This window comes from Arachis stenosperma, chromosome 10 (genome assembly GCF_014773155.1).
Source record: "Arachis stenosperma cultivar V10309 chromosome 10, arast.V10309.gnm1.PFL2, whole genome shotgun sequence".
NCBI classification, from domain to species: domain Eukaryota; kingdom Viridiplantae; phylum Streptophyta; class Magnoliopsida; order Fabales; family Fabaceae; genus Arachis; species Arachis stenosperma.
Window position 1 is genome coordinate 91,246,777 of NC_080386.1, and position 13,623 is coordinate 91,260,399.

General features: G+C 39.0%; 1 non-coding gene across 1 annotated transcript; it reads left to right on the forward strand.

The window, feature by feature from the left end:
• The first annotated feature begins 3,120 nt into the window (after nucleotides 1-3,120).
• LOC130959125 (small nucleolar RNA R71) lies at nucleotides 3,121-3,224 on the forward strand. The gene has a single exon (XR_009078220.1). It is a non-coding gene; the product is annotated as a small nucleolar RNA R71 (small nucleolar RNA).
• The last annotated feature ends 10,399 nt before the right edge of the window (nucleotides 3,225-13,623 follow it).

Below are 13,623 nucleotides of genomic sequence, written 5' to 3' on the forward strand. Positions count from 1 at the left end.
ATAAGGACTTGGTCCAACCTTTGATTAAAGTTGACCCTTCTAGTGTAGGGGCGTGCATCTTCTTGCATCATGGGTAAGTTGAACGCCAACCTCACGTTTTCCAGACTAAAATCTAAGTATTTCCCCCGAACCATTGTAAGATAATTCTTTGGACTCGGGTTTATATTTTGATCATGGTTCCTAGTGATCCGTGCATTGGCATAGAACTCTTGAACGATTAAAATTCTGACATGTTGAATGGGGTTGGTTAGAACTTCCCAACCTCTTCTTTGGATCTCATGTCGGATCTCCGGATACTCATTTTTCTTGAGCTTGAAAGGGACCTCAAGGATCACCTTCTTCTTGGCCACAACATCATAGAAGTGGTCTTGATGGGCTTTGGAGATGAATCTTTCCATCTCCCCTGACTCGGAGGTGAAAGCTTTTGTCTTCCCTTTCCCTTTTCTAGAGGATTCTCCGGCCTTGGGTGCCATCAATGGTTATGGAAAAACAAAAAGCTTATGCTTTTACCACACCAAACTTAAAATATTGCTCGCCCTCGAGCAAGAGAAGAAAGAAGAGAAGAAGAAGAAGAAAAAGAAAAGATGGAGGAGAAGGGGAGGTGTAGGTTTCGCCAAGGTATAGAAGAGGGGGTTGTGTTGTGTGAAAATGAAGTAGAATGGAGGGGTATATATAGGGAGGGGGAGAGGGTAGGTTTGGCCATTTAGGGTGGGTTTGGGTGGGAAAGATTTTTGAATTTTGAAGGTAGGTGGGGTTTATGGGGATGAGTGGATGGATGTGAGTGGTGAAGGGGGTAATTGGGAAGAGAGATTGAGGTGATTGGTGAAGGGTTTTTGGGAAAGTGTGTTATAGTATTAGGAGATAAGGTGGGAATATGTTAGGTGGGGATCCTATGGGGTCCACAAATCCTGAGGTGTCAAGGATTTACATCTCTGCACCAATTAGGCATTTAAAATGCCTTAGCATACCATTCTGGCGTTTAAACGCCGAAGTGGTGCACATTCTAGGCGTTTAACGCCCATGTGTAGCATGTTTCTGGCGTTGAACGCTAGTTCCATGCTTGTTACTGGTGTTCAGCGCCAGCTTTCCTCAGGACATATTCCTGGCGTCCAAATGCCAGGATGTTGCTTGTTTCTGGCGTTCAGCGCCAGATCCATGCTCTGTTCTGGCGTTGAACGCCAGCCAGATGCACCTTACTCGCGTTTAAATGCCAATAAGTCCTTCCTCCAGGGTGTGATTTTTCTTCTGCTGTTTTTGATTCTGTTTTTAATTTTAATATTTTTTTTCGTGACTCCTCATGATCATGAACCTGCTAAAACACAAAATAACAATAAAATAAAAATAAAATTAGATAAATAAAAATTGGGTTGCCTCCCAACAAGCGCTTCTTTAATGTCAATAGCTTGACAGTGGGCTCTCATGGAGCCACAAAGGTGATCAGGTTAATGTTGTGGACTCCCAACACCAAACTTAGAGTTTGGATATGGGGGTTCAACACCAAACTTAGAGTTTAGTTGTGGCCTCCCAACACCAAACTTAGAGTTTGATTGTGGGGGCTCTGTTTGACTCTGTATTGAGAGAAGCTCTGCATGCTTACTCTCCCTTGTTACAGAAAGATAGCCGTGTGCCTTAAACACAAGGTAGTCCCCATTCAATTGAAGGACTAATTCTCCTCTGTTAACATCTATCACAGCTTCTGCTGTGGCTAGGAAAGGTCTTCCAAGGATGATGCATTCATCCTCCTCCTTCCGAGTGTCTAAGATTATGAAATCAGCATGGATGTAAAGGCCTTTAACCTTTACTAACACGTCCTCTACTAATCCATAAGCTTGTCTTAATGACTTGTCTGCCAATTGTAATGAGAATAAGGCAGGCTGTACCTTAATGATCCCCAGCTTCTCCATTACAGAGAGTGACATAAGATTTATGCCTGACCCCAGGTCACACAGAGCCTTGTTAAAGGTCATGGTACCTATGATACAGGGTATTAAGAATTTACCAGGATCTTGTTTCTTTTGAGGTAGAGTTTGCTGAACCCATGTATCAAGTTCACTAATGAGCAAGGGAGGTTCACCTTCCCAAGTCTCATCACCAAATAACTTGGCATTCAGCTTCATAATGGCTCCTAGATATTGAGCAACTTGCTCTCCAGTTATATCTTCATCCTCTTCAGAGGAAGAATAATCTTCAGAGCTCATGAATGGCAGAAGGAGATTTAGTGGAATCTCTATGGTCTCTATATGAGCCTCAGATTCCTTTGGATCCTCAATAGGGAACTCCTTCCTGCTTGATAGACGTCCCAGGAGGTCTTCCTCACTAGGATTTTCGTCCTTCTCCTCCCTTGTGCATTCGGCCATATTGATTACATCAATGGCCTTGCACTCTCCCTTTGGATTCTCTTCTGTATTGCTTGGGAGAATACTGGGAGGAGTTTCAATGATTTTCTTACTCAGCTGGCCCACTTGTGCCTCCAAAATTCTAATGGAGGATCTTGTTTCACTTATGAAACTTAAAGTGGCCTTAGACAGATCAGAGACTATGTTTGATAAGTTAGAGGGGCTCTGTTCAGAATTCTCTGTCTGTTGCTGAGAAGATGATGGAAAAGGCTTGTTATTGTTTAGCCTGTTTCTTCCACCATTATTAAAGCCTTGTTGAGGCTTTTGTTGATCCTTCCATGAGAAATTTGGATGATTTCTCCATGATGTATTATAGGTGTTCCCATAAGGTTCACCCATGTAATTTACCTCTGCTATTGCAGGGTTCTCAGGATCATAAGCTTCTTCAGAAGCTGCCTCTTTAGTACTGTTGGATGCATTTTGCCATCCATTTAGACTTTGAGAGATCATGTTGACTTGCTAAGTCAACAATTTGTTCTGAGCCAATATGGCGTTTAGAGCATCAATTTCAATAACTCCCTTCCTCTGAGGCGTCCCATTATTCACGGAATTCCTCTCAGAAGTGTACATGAATTAGTTATTTGCAACCATGTCAATAAGTTCTTGAGCTTCTGCAGGTGTTTTCTTTAAGTGAATGGATCCACCTGCAAAATGGTCCAGTGACATTTTAGAGAACTCAGACAGACCATAATAGAATATGTCTAATATGGTCCATTCTGAAAACATGTCAGAAGGACACTTTTTGGTTATCTGCTTGTATCTTTCCCAAGCTTCATAGAGGGATTCACCATCTTTTTGCTTGAAGGTCTGAACATCCACTCTAAGCTTGCTCAGTTTTTGAGGAGGAAAGAATTTATCCAAGAAGGCCGTGACTAGCTTATCCCAAGAGTCCAGGCTATCTTTAGGTTGTGAGTCCAACCATGTTCTAGCTCTGTCTCTTACAGCAAAAGGGAAAAGCATGAGCCTGTAGACTTCAGGATCTACTCCATTCGTCTTTACAGTCTCACAAATCTGCAAGAACTCAGTTAAAAACTGGTAAGGATCTTCAGATGGAAGTCCATAAAACTTGCAGTTCTGTTGCATTAGAGCAACTAATTGAGGTTTCAGCTCAAAATTGTTTGCTCTAATGGCCGGAATGGAGATGCTTCTTCCATCAAATTTGGACGTTGGTTTAGTGAAATCACCTATCATTCTCCTTGCATTATTGTTGTTGGGTTCGGCTGCCATCTTCTTCTCTTGTTCGAAAATTTCAGAAAGGTTGTCTCTGGATTGTTGTAATTTAGCTTCTCTTAGTTTCCTCTTCAGAGTCCTTTCAGGTTCAGGATCAGCTTCAACAAGAATGCCTTTTTCCTTGTCCTGCTCATATTGGAAAGAAGAGAACAAGAAAAGAAAGAGGAATCCTCTATGTCACAGTAAAGAGGTTCCTTATTGTTAGTAGAAGAAGAAAGGAATAAAAGTGGAGAATCCAATCATAAGGGTGAGGATAGAGGCAGTGATTGGAGATGAAGAGAGGTGAAGAGAAGTGTTAGTAAATAAATAAATAAATAGAAGAAGAGGAGAGATAGAGAATTTCGAAAATAATTTTGAAAAAGTAGTTAGTGATTTTCGAAAATTAAAGATAAGATATAATTAAAATTAAAATTTAAAACAATTTAAAAAAAAGAATTTTTGAAAAAGAGATGAGATATTTTCGAAAATTAAAGAGGGATAGGTATTTAGTTGGTTTTGAAAAAGATAAGAAACAAACAAAAAGTCAAATAGTTAGTTGAAAAAGATATTAAAATCAAATTTGAAAAGATAAGAAGATAAGAAGTTAGATAAGATATTTTGAAATCAAATTTTTGAAAAAGATAAAATTTTGAAAAACATATGATAAAAAAATAAGATGAAAAAGATTTAAATTTTTAAAATTAAAATTAATTACTTAACTAACAAGAAACTAAAAGATATGATTCTAGAATTTAAAGATTAAACCTTTCTTAACAAGAAAATAACAAACTTCAAATTTTTGAATCAATCACATTAATTGTTAGTGTAATTTCGAAATTTTGAAATAAAATTAAGAAAAAGATTTTGTAAATAATTTTAAAATTTTCGAAATTAATAAGATAAAAATGAAAAAGATTTGATTTTTGAAAAAGTTTTGAAAAGATAGGATTTTTAAAATTGAAAATTTGACTTGATTTGTAAGAAACAACTAATTTTAAAAATTTTTTTGACTAAGTCAACTCAAATTTTCGAAAATTATGAGAGAATTAAGGAAAATATATTTTTTTATTTTTGAATTTTTGATGATGAGAGAGAAAAACAATAAAAATGACTTACAACATGAAAATTATGAATCAAAACTCATGATGCATGCAAAAACACTATGAATGTCAAGATGAACACTAAGAACACTTTGAAGATCATGATGAACATCAAGAACATAATTTTGAAAAATTTTTTATGCAAAGAAAACATGCAAGACACCAAACTTAGAAATCTTTAATGCATGGACTCTAACAAACGAAAAATGCATATGAAAAACAACAAACAACACAAAACAAGAAAACATCAAGATCAAACAAGAAGACTTGTCAAGAACAACTTGAAGATCATGAAGAACACCATGAATGCATGAATTTTCAAAAAATGCAAGAAAAATTTTTAAAGCATGCAATTGACACCAAACTTAAAAGTTGACTCAAGACTTAAACAAGAAACACAAAATATTTTTTATTTTTATGATTTTATGATTTTTTTTGTATTTTTATTATTTTTTTCGAAAATATTCTTTAGAAAAACGAAAATAAAGAAAAAAAATTTTTGAAAATTTTTTTTGAAAACTTTTTGAAAAGAAAATTACCTAATCTGAGCAACAAGACGAACCGTTAGTTGTCCATACTCGACCAATCCCCGGCAACGGCGCTAAAAACTTGGTGCACAGATTTTGTGATCATCAACAATGGCTCCAATGACTTGGTAGCTCTCACACGTGAATTACACTTAGTCACAACTCCGCACAACTAACCAGCAAGTGCACTGGGTCATCCAAGTAATACCGTACGTGAGTAAGGGTCGATCCCACGGAGATTGTTGGTATGAAGCAAGCTATGGTCATCTTGTAAATCTCATTCAGGCAGATAATAATTGGTTATGGGAAATATAAAGAGATACTTGCTTAAATAATAAAGGATAGAAATACTTATGTAAATTAATGGTGGGAATTTCAGATAAGCGTATGGAGATGCTTGTCCCTGTTGAATCTCTGCTTTCCTACTGCTTTCATCCAATCCTTCTTACTCCATTCCATGGCAAGCTGTATGTAGGGCATCATCGTTGTCAATGGCTACTTCCCATCCTCTTAGTGAAAATGGTCCAAATGCTCTGTCACAGCACGGCTAATCATCTGTCGGTTCTCAATCAGGCTAGAATAGAATCCCGCGATTCTTTTGCGTCTGTCACTAACGCCCAGCCTTCAGGAGTTTGAAGCTCGTCACAGTCATTCAATCCTGGAATCCTACTCGGAATACCACAGACAAGGTTAGACTTTCCGGATTCCCATGAATGCCGCCATCAATTCTAGCTTATACCACGAAGATTCTGATTAAGGAATCCAAGAGATATGCGCCTGGCCTAAGGTAGAACGGAAGTGGTTGTCAGTCACGCGCGTTCATAGGTAAGAATGATGATGAGTGTCATGGATCATCACATTCATCAAGTTGAAGTGCAACGAATATCTTAGAATAGGAATAAATCGAATTGGATAGAAAATAGTAGTAATTGAATTGAAACTTGAGGTACAGCAGAGCTCCACACCCTTAATCTATTGTGTATAGAAACTCCACCATTGAAAATACATAAGTGAAAGGTCCAGGCATGGCCGAATGACCAGCCCCCATGAAGGTCTAAGGACTAGGCATCCAGAGATGTCTAATACAATAGTAAACTATCCTATTTATACTAGACTAGCTACTAGGGTTTACAGGAGTAAGTAATTGATGCATAAATCCACTTCCAGGGCTCACTTGGTGTATGTTTGGGCTGAGTTTGATCTATCCACGAGCTGAGGATTCTTTTGGCGTTGAACGCCAAGTTGTAACGTGTTTTGGGCGTTCAATTCCGGTTTGTGACGTGTTTCTAGCGTTTGACTCCAGACAGCAACATGGAACTGGCATTGAGCGCCAGTTTACATCATCTAATAACAAATAAAGTATATACTATTATATATTGCTGGAAAGCTCTGGATGTCTACTTTCCAACGCCGTTGAGAGCGCCCCATTTGGAATTCTGTAGCTCCAGAAAATCTATTTCGAGTGCAGGGAGGTCAGATTCCAACAACATCAGCAGTCCTTTGTCAGCCTCCTATCAGAGTTTTGCTCAGGTCCCTCAATTTCAGCCAGAAAATACTTGAAATCACAGAAAAATACACTAACTCATAGTAAAGTCCAGAAATGTAAATTTAGCATAAAAACTAATGTAAACATCCCTAAAAGTAACTAGAACCTATAAAAAACTACCTAAAAACAATGCCAAAAAGCGTATAAATTATCCGCTCATCAAAGATGAATTAAAAGAAAATTTTGACCAAATTTATGGCCACACTTAAAAAGGGTGGCTATATCTTAGTGTTGGGCTCAACAGGCATGCTTAATGAACGTGGCCATAGCTAGGCAACCAGCATGCTTTAAAAGTGCACCCATATCTTTATCTATTGGCACATTTTTTAAGCGTAGCTGTATCTTTTTGTATTTATAAATAGCCACGCTTTTGGATCATACCCATATGTTTATCCTATTGGCACGTTTAAAAAGTGTAGCCATATCTTCTCCTACCGGCACGCTTTTAAAAAGTACCCAAAACAAACATTCTGGAACGCTTTAAAAGCGTGGCGATATGTACACTTTTCGGTACATTTCTCAAGCATAGCTATAGGTTAAGACCTATGGCCATGCTTTTTAAGAATACCAAGAGATTAAAGCGTGCCAACAAAAAAAACATGCCGATAGATCCACAAAAGCGTGGCAATAGAGCAACCGGCACGCTGGCGGATGTGACCCTTTCGAAAACGTGCCGATAGCTCAAAAAGTGAGGCGAAAAGCTATCGACACGCTTTTTTTGCACTCTTCGGCACGCTTTAAAAGCGTGGCAGAAAGCGTATTTTCTTGTAGTGTTGTTTGATGACGTAGACTATTAGTGACACATGTCACTTTATGATTTGACCACGTATAACGGTATGATGATATGTTGACCAATGACACGTGGTATGCTGACGTGGATAGTCGTGTCATATGTCAGGATGCTATTTGGTCACATGTCAGTTTGTGTCACGTGCTGTAACAGTATTCATCCACATATCATCCGCTATTTCCTCAATGTAGAGGCAAATTCTCTGATCTTGCATTGAATGTCTCATTTTAGTCCCTAAAATTGAATGTCCCTTCCCAAATTTTTTCTCATTTTTTTAAATTAAGATTTTCAATACTTTTGAATATGATGTACTAATTTCAATTCTAATGTGCAACCAAACACTTAAGGCTCAAATCTCACAAGGTTTGTTGTTCTAGCTCTTTTTCTATGTTCTATGAAAAAGGATACTTCAAGTGAGTTGAAAGAAAATAATTTCAATTCAATCAATGGCATGCCCTAAAAGGGATTTCATGAAAATTTCTTGTTGTTTTTACCAAACTTATTCAATCTAACATGCACATGCAAGTATTTACTACCATAATACTATGAGCATTAAAGAAATATATACAAACAAACCAAACTAAACAAAGTTCAAAGAAGAACAAAAATTGCAAAAATTAAAGAAAAAGAACAAAAAGAATATTGCAAAGTGTCTAAGAAAAGGATTTTATCCCCCTCGAAGTTGGTGATCCTCCCCCACACTTAAATTATGCATGGTCCTCCGTGCATGCACATGATCCAAGGGATGAAGGACTATGAGGCTCCACCTTCAGTTGGTGGGCTCTGGGGGCTCCGGTTGCTTTTGTAAACAAACAAACAACAATTGAGGAAAAGTAAGATGTGTGTGGTATGATAAAAGGCAATGTGTATATTCTAAATGCGCACACAATTTAGAACACAAACATTAGCGGGGTAAAAACAACAACCACCTATTCAAAAGAAATAGCATGCGTTCCTCAATTTAGTATCCTAGGTTGCAAGTGAAGCAAAACTTAAGGCACAAACAACCCTAGGTAACATAAAAGTGAATTGAGTATTTGATATTGGTTATTAAAATTGTGCATGTGAAAGCGCAAAATTGGTGTAAAATAGCACAATAAACATCAACCAATCTATTAATGAACGAAAAACTACTTATTCATCATGACACATAATGCAATAGTCACATGGAAAAGTACTTGTTACAAAAAGTGATAAGCTTGATAAAAATCAAGTTAAGTCACTCAAGCAAATGCAAAGCATTAACAACAAACAAGTATCGTACATGTGATGAATTTGATATGAAAATCATGATGAACAAGTAATTTCGACTCAAATCACTTAATTCAATGAACTTACATAATTTGTCCTAGTGGTACAATCAAAACATGAGTATTCAAACCTACTAGGTACTAGTAAATTAAGGCAAAGTATAAGTACATTGGTGTAAAATTTCAAGCAAGAAGCAACCCAATCAAGCATTAACCAAACACTTGTAACTTATTCAATTAAAAATAACTAAGGCAAAGACTAAATAATTACTAAAAGAGAAAAAAAATCAAATGAAACAAAGTAAAGCAAGTGGAGAAGAGGGCAAAAGCAAGAGAAGAGAGAGGTGGGAGAAAGAAGAAGAGAATAAGTAGAGAGAAGAGAAGAAAAGAAGTGTAGAGGTGAGAAAACATGGGTGTGCGTACACACAGGTATGTGTGCGTACGCACACTAGGCGAAACAGAGGAGTTGTGCATCCGCACCAAGTGTGCGAACGCTCTGAGCAGAGAGGGAGTCAAGATGTGTGCGTACGCACCTAGGTGTAAGCACGCACAGAGGACACTTTTTTTTTTTACATGAAAGGGTCATGCGTGCGTGCGCACACAGGTCCGTGCGCACGCACAGAAGCGAAAAGAGAATGGGTTCATGCGCATAGGTTGTGCTAACGCTCCTAATAGATGGGGTGCAAGTTGGCGTGCGGACGCACAAGCCTGTGTGGCCGCACAGAAAGTGCGAGAAAAAGGGTGTGTGCGTACTGGTGCGCGAAATTGTGATCACTACACAACTTTGCACAACTAACCAGCAAGTGCACTGGGTCGTCCAAGTAATAAACCTTACGCGAGTAAGGGTCGATCCCACGGAGATTGTTGGTATGAAGCAAGCTATGGTCACCTTGTAAATCTCAGTCAGGCAGACTCAAATGGGTATAGATGATGAATAAAACATAAAGATAAAGATAGAGATACTTATGTATATCATTGGTGAGAGCTTCAGATAAGCGTATGAAGATGCCTTCCCTTCCGTCTCTCTGCTTTCCTACTGCCTTCATCCAATCCTTCTTACTCCTTTCCATGGCAAGCTTATGCAAGGGTTTCACCGTTGTCAGTGGCTACCTCCCATCCTCTCAGTGAAAACGTTCCTATGCTCTGTCACAGCATATGGCTAATCATCTGTCGGTTCTCGGTCAGGCCGGAATAGAATCCATTGATTCTTTTGCGTCTGTCACTAACGCCCCGCCTGCTAGGAGTTTGAAGCACGTCACAGTCATTCAATCCTTGAATCCTACTCAGAATACCACAGACAAGGTTAGACCTTCCAGATTCTCTTGAATGCCGCCATCAGTTCTCGCCTATACCACGAAGATTCCGGTTAAAGAATCCAAGAGATATTCACTAGAGCCTCGTATGCTTGTAGAACAGAAGTGGTTGTCAGTCACTTTGTTCATAAGTGAGAATGATGATGAGTGTCACGGATCATCACATTCATCAAGTTGAAGAACAAGTGATATCTTGGACAAAGAACAAGCGGAATTGAATAGAAGAACAATAGTAATTGCATTAATACTCGAGGTACAGCAGAGCTCCACACCTTAATCTATGGTGTGTAGAAACTCCACCGTTGAAAATACATAAGAACAAGGTCTAGGCATGGCCGAATGGCCAGCCTCCCAAAGTGATCAAAAGATCTAAAGAAAAAGGTTCCAAAGATCAGAAGATGAAAATACAATAGTAATAGGTCCTACTTATAGGAAACTAGTAGCCTAGGGTGTACAGAGATGAGTAAATGACATAAAAATCCACTTCCGGGCCCACTTGGTGTGTGCTTGGGCTGAGCAATGAAGCATTTTTGTGTATAGACTCTTCTTGGAGTTAAACGCCAGCTTTTATGCCAGTTTGGGCGTTTAACTCCCATTTAGGTGCCAGTTCCGGCGTTTAACGCTGGGAATTCTGAGGGTGACTTTGAACGCCGGTTTGGGCCATCAAATCTTGGGCCAAGTATGGACTATCATATATTGCTGGAAAGCCCAGGATGTCTACTTTCCAACGCCGTTGAGAGGTCAGAAAATCCATTTCGAGTGCAGGGAGGTCAGAATCTAACAGCATCTGCAGTCCTTTTCAGTCTCTGAATCAGATTTTTGCTCAGGTCCCTCAATTTCAGCCAGAAAATACCTGAAATCACAGAAAAACACACAAACTCATAGTAAAGTCCAGAAAAGTGAATTTTAATTAAAAACTAATAAAAATATACTAAAAACTAACTAAATCATACTAAAAACATACTAAAAACAATGCCAAAAAGCGTACAAATTATCCGCTCATCACAACACCAAACTTAAATTGTTGCTTGTCCTCAAGCAACTGAAAATCAAATAAGATAAAAAGAAGAGAATATACTATAGACTCCAAATTATCAATGAAACTTAGCTCCAAATTAGATGAGCGGGACTAGTAGCTTTTTGCCTCCAAACAGTTTTGGCATCTCACTTTATCCTTTGAAATTCAGAATGATTGGCTTCTTTAGGAACTCAGAATCCAGATAGTGTTATTGATTCTCCTAGTTAAGTATGATGATTCTTGAACACAGCTACTTTATGAGTCTTGGCCGTGGCCCAAAGCACTCTGTCTTCCAGTATTACCACCGGATACATACATGCCACAGACACATAATTGGGTGAACCTTTTCAGATTGTGACTCAGCTTTGCTAGAGTCCCCAATTAGAGGTGTCCAGGGTTCTTAAGCACACTCTTTTTGCCTTGGATCACAACTTTATTTCTTTCTTTTTCTTTTCTTTTTCTTTCTCCCCTTTTTTCTTCGTTTTTCTCTTTCTCTTCTTTTTTTTTTGTATTCACTGCTTTTTCTTGCTTCAAGAATCATTTTTATGATTTTTCAGATCCTCAGTAACATGTCTCCTTTTTCATCATTCTTTCAAGAGCCAACAATTTTAACATTCATGAACAACAAATTCAAAAGACATATGCACTGTTCAAGCATACATTCAGAAAACAAAAAGTATTGTCACCACATCAAACTAATTAAGCTAGTTTTAAAGATGAATTTGAAATCCTGTACTTCTTGTTCTTTTGTGATAAAAACAGTTTTCTTTTAAGAAAGGTGATGGATTCATAGGACATTCATAACTTTAAGGCATAGACACTAATGATCATAAGACACAAACATGGACAAACATAAAGCATAGATTTTCGAAAAACAAGAAAATAAAGAACAAGGAGATTAAAGAACGGGTCCACCTTAGTGATGGCGGCTTGTTCTTCCTCTTGAAGGTCTTATGGAGTGCTTGAGCTCCTCAATGTCTCTTCCTTGTCTTTGTTGCTCCTCTCTCATGATTCTTTGATCTTCTCTAATTTCATGGAGGAGGATGGAATGTTCTTGGTGCTCCACCCTTAGTTGTCCCATGTTGGAACTCAATTCTCCTAGGGAGGTGTTAACTTGCTCCCAATAGTCTTGTGGAGGAAAGTGCATCCCTTGAGGCATCTCAGGGATCTCCTGATGAGAGGGGTCTCTTGTTTGCTCCATCTTCTTCTTAGTGATGGGCTTGTCCTCATCAATGGGGATGTCTCCCTCTATGTCAACTCCAACTGAATAACAGAGGTGACAAATGAGATGAGGAAAGGCTAACCTTGCTAAGGTAGAGGACTTGTCCGCCACCTTATAAAGCTCTTGGGCTATAACCTCATGAACTTCCACTTCTTCTCCAATCATGATGCTATGAATCATGATGGCCCGGTCTAGAGTAACTTCGGACCGGTTACTAGTGGGAATGATTGAGCGTTGAATAAACTCCAACCATCCTCTAGCTATGGGCTTGAGGTCATGCCTTCTTAATTGAACCGGCTTCCCTCTTGAATCTCTCTTCCATTGTGCGCCCTCTTCACATATGACTGTGAGGACTTGGTCCAACCTTTGATCAAAGTTGACCCTTCTAGTGTAAGGATGTTCATCTCCTTGCATCATGGGCAAGTTGAATGCTAACCTTACATTTTCCGGACTAAAATCCAAGTATTTCTCCCGAACCATAGTAAGCCAATTCTTTGGATCCGGGTTCACACTTTGATCATGGTTCTTGGTGATCCATGCATTGGCATAGAACTCTTGAACCATCAAGATTCCGACTTGTTGAATGGGGTTGGTAAGAACTTCCCAACCTCTTCTTCGGATCTCATGTCGGATCTCCGGATATTCACTCTTTTTGAGTGAAAAAGGGACCTCGGGGATCACCTTCTTCAAGGCCACAACTTCATAGAAGTGGTCTTGATGCACCCTTGAGATGAATCTCTCCATCTCCCATGACTCGGAGGTGGAAGCTTTTGCCTTCCCTTTCCTCTTTCTAGAGGTTTCTCCGGACTTGGATGCCATAAATGGTTATGGAAAAACAAAAAGCAATGCTTTTACCACACCAAACTTAAAAGGTTTGCTCGTCCTCGAGCAAAAGAAGAAAGAAGAGAGTAGAAGAAGAAGAAATGAGGAAGAAGGGAGTGTCTTAGTGTTCGGCCAAAGAGGGGGAGAAGTGGTGTTTAGGTTGTGTGAAAATGAAGGGGTGAAGAAGGGTATATATAGGAGAGGGGGGGCTCATGGTTCGGTCATGTATGGGTGGGTTTGGGAGGGAAAGTGGTTTGAATTTGAAGGGTGAGGTAGGTGGGGTTTTATGAAGGATGGATGTGAGTGGTGAAGAGAAAGATGGGATTTGATAGGTGAAGGGTTTTTTTTTTTTTGGGAAGAGGTGTTGAGGTGATTGGTGAATGGGTGAAGAAGAGAGAGAGTGGTGGGGTAGGTGGGGATCCTGTGGGGT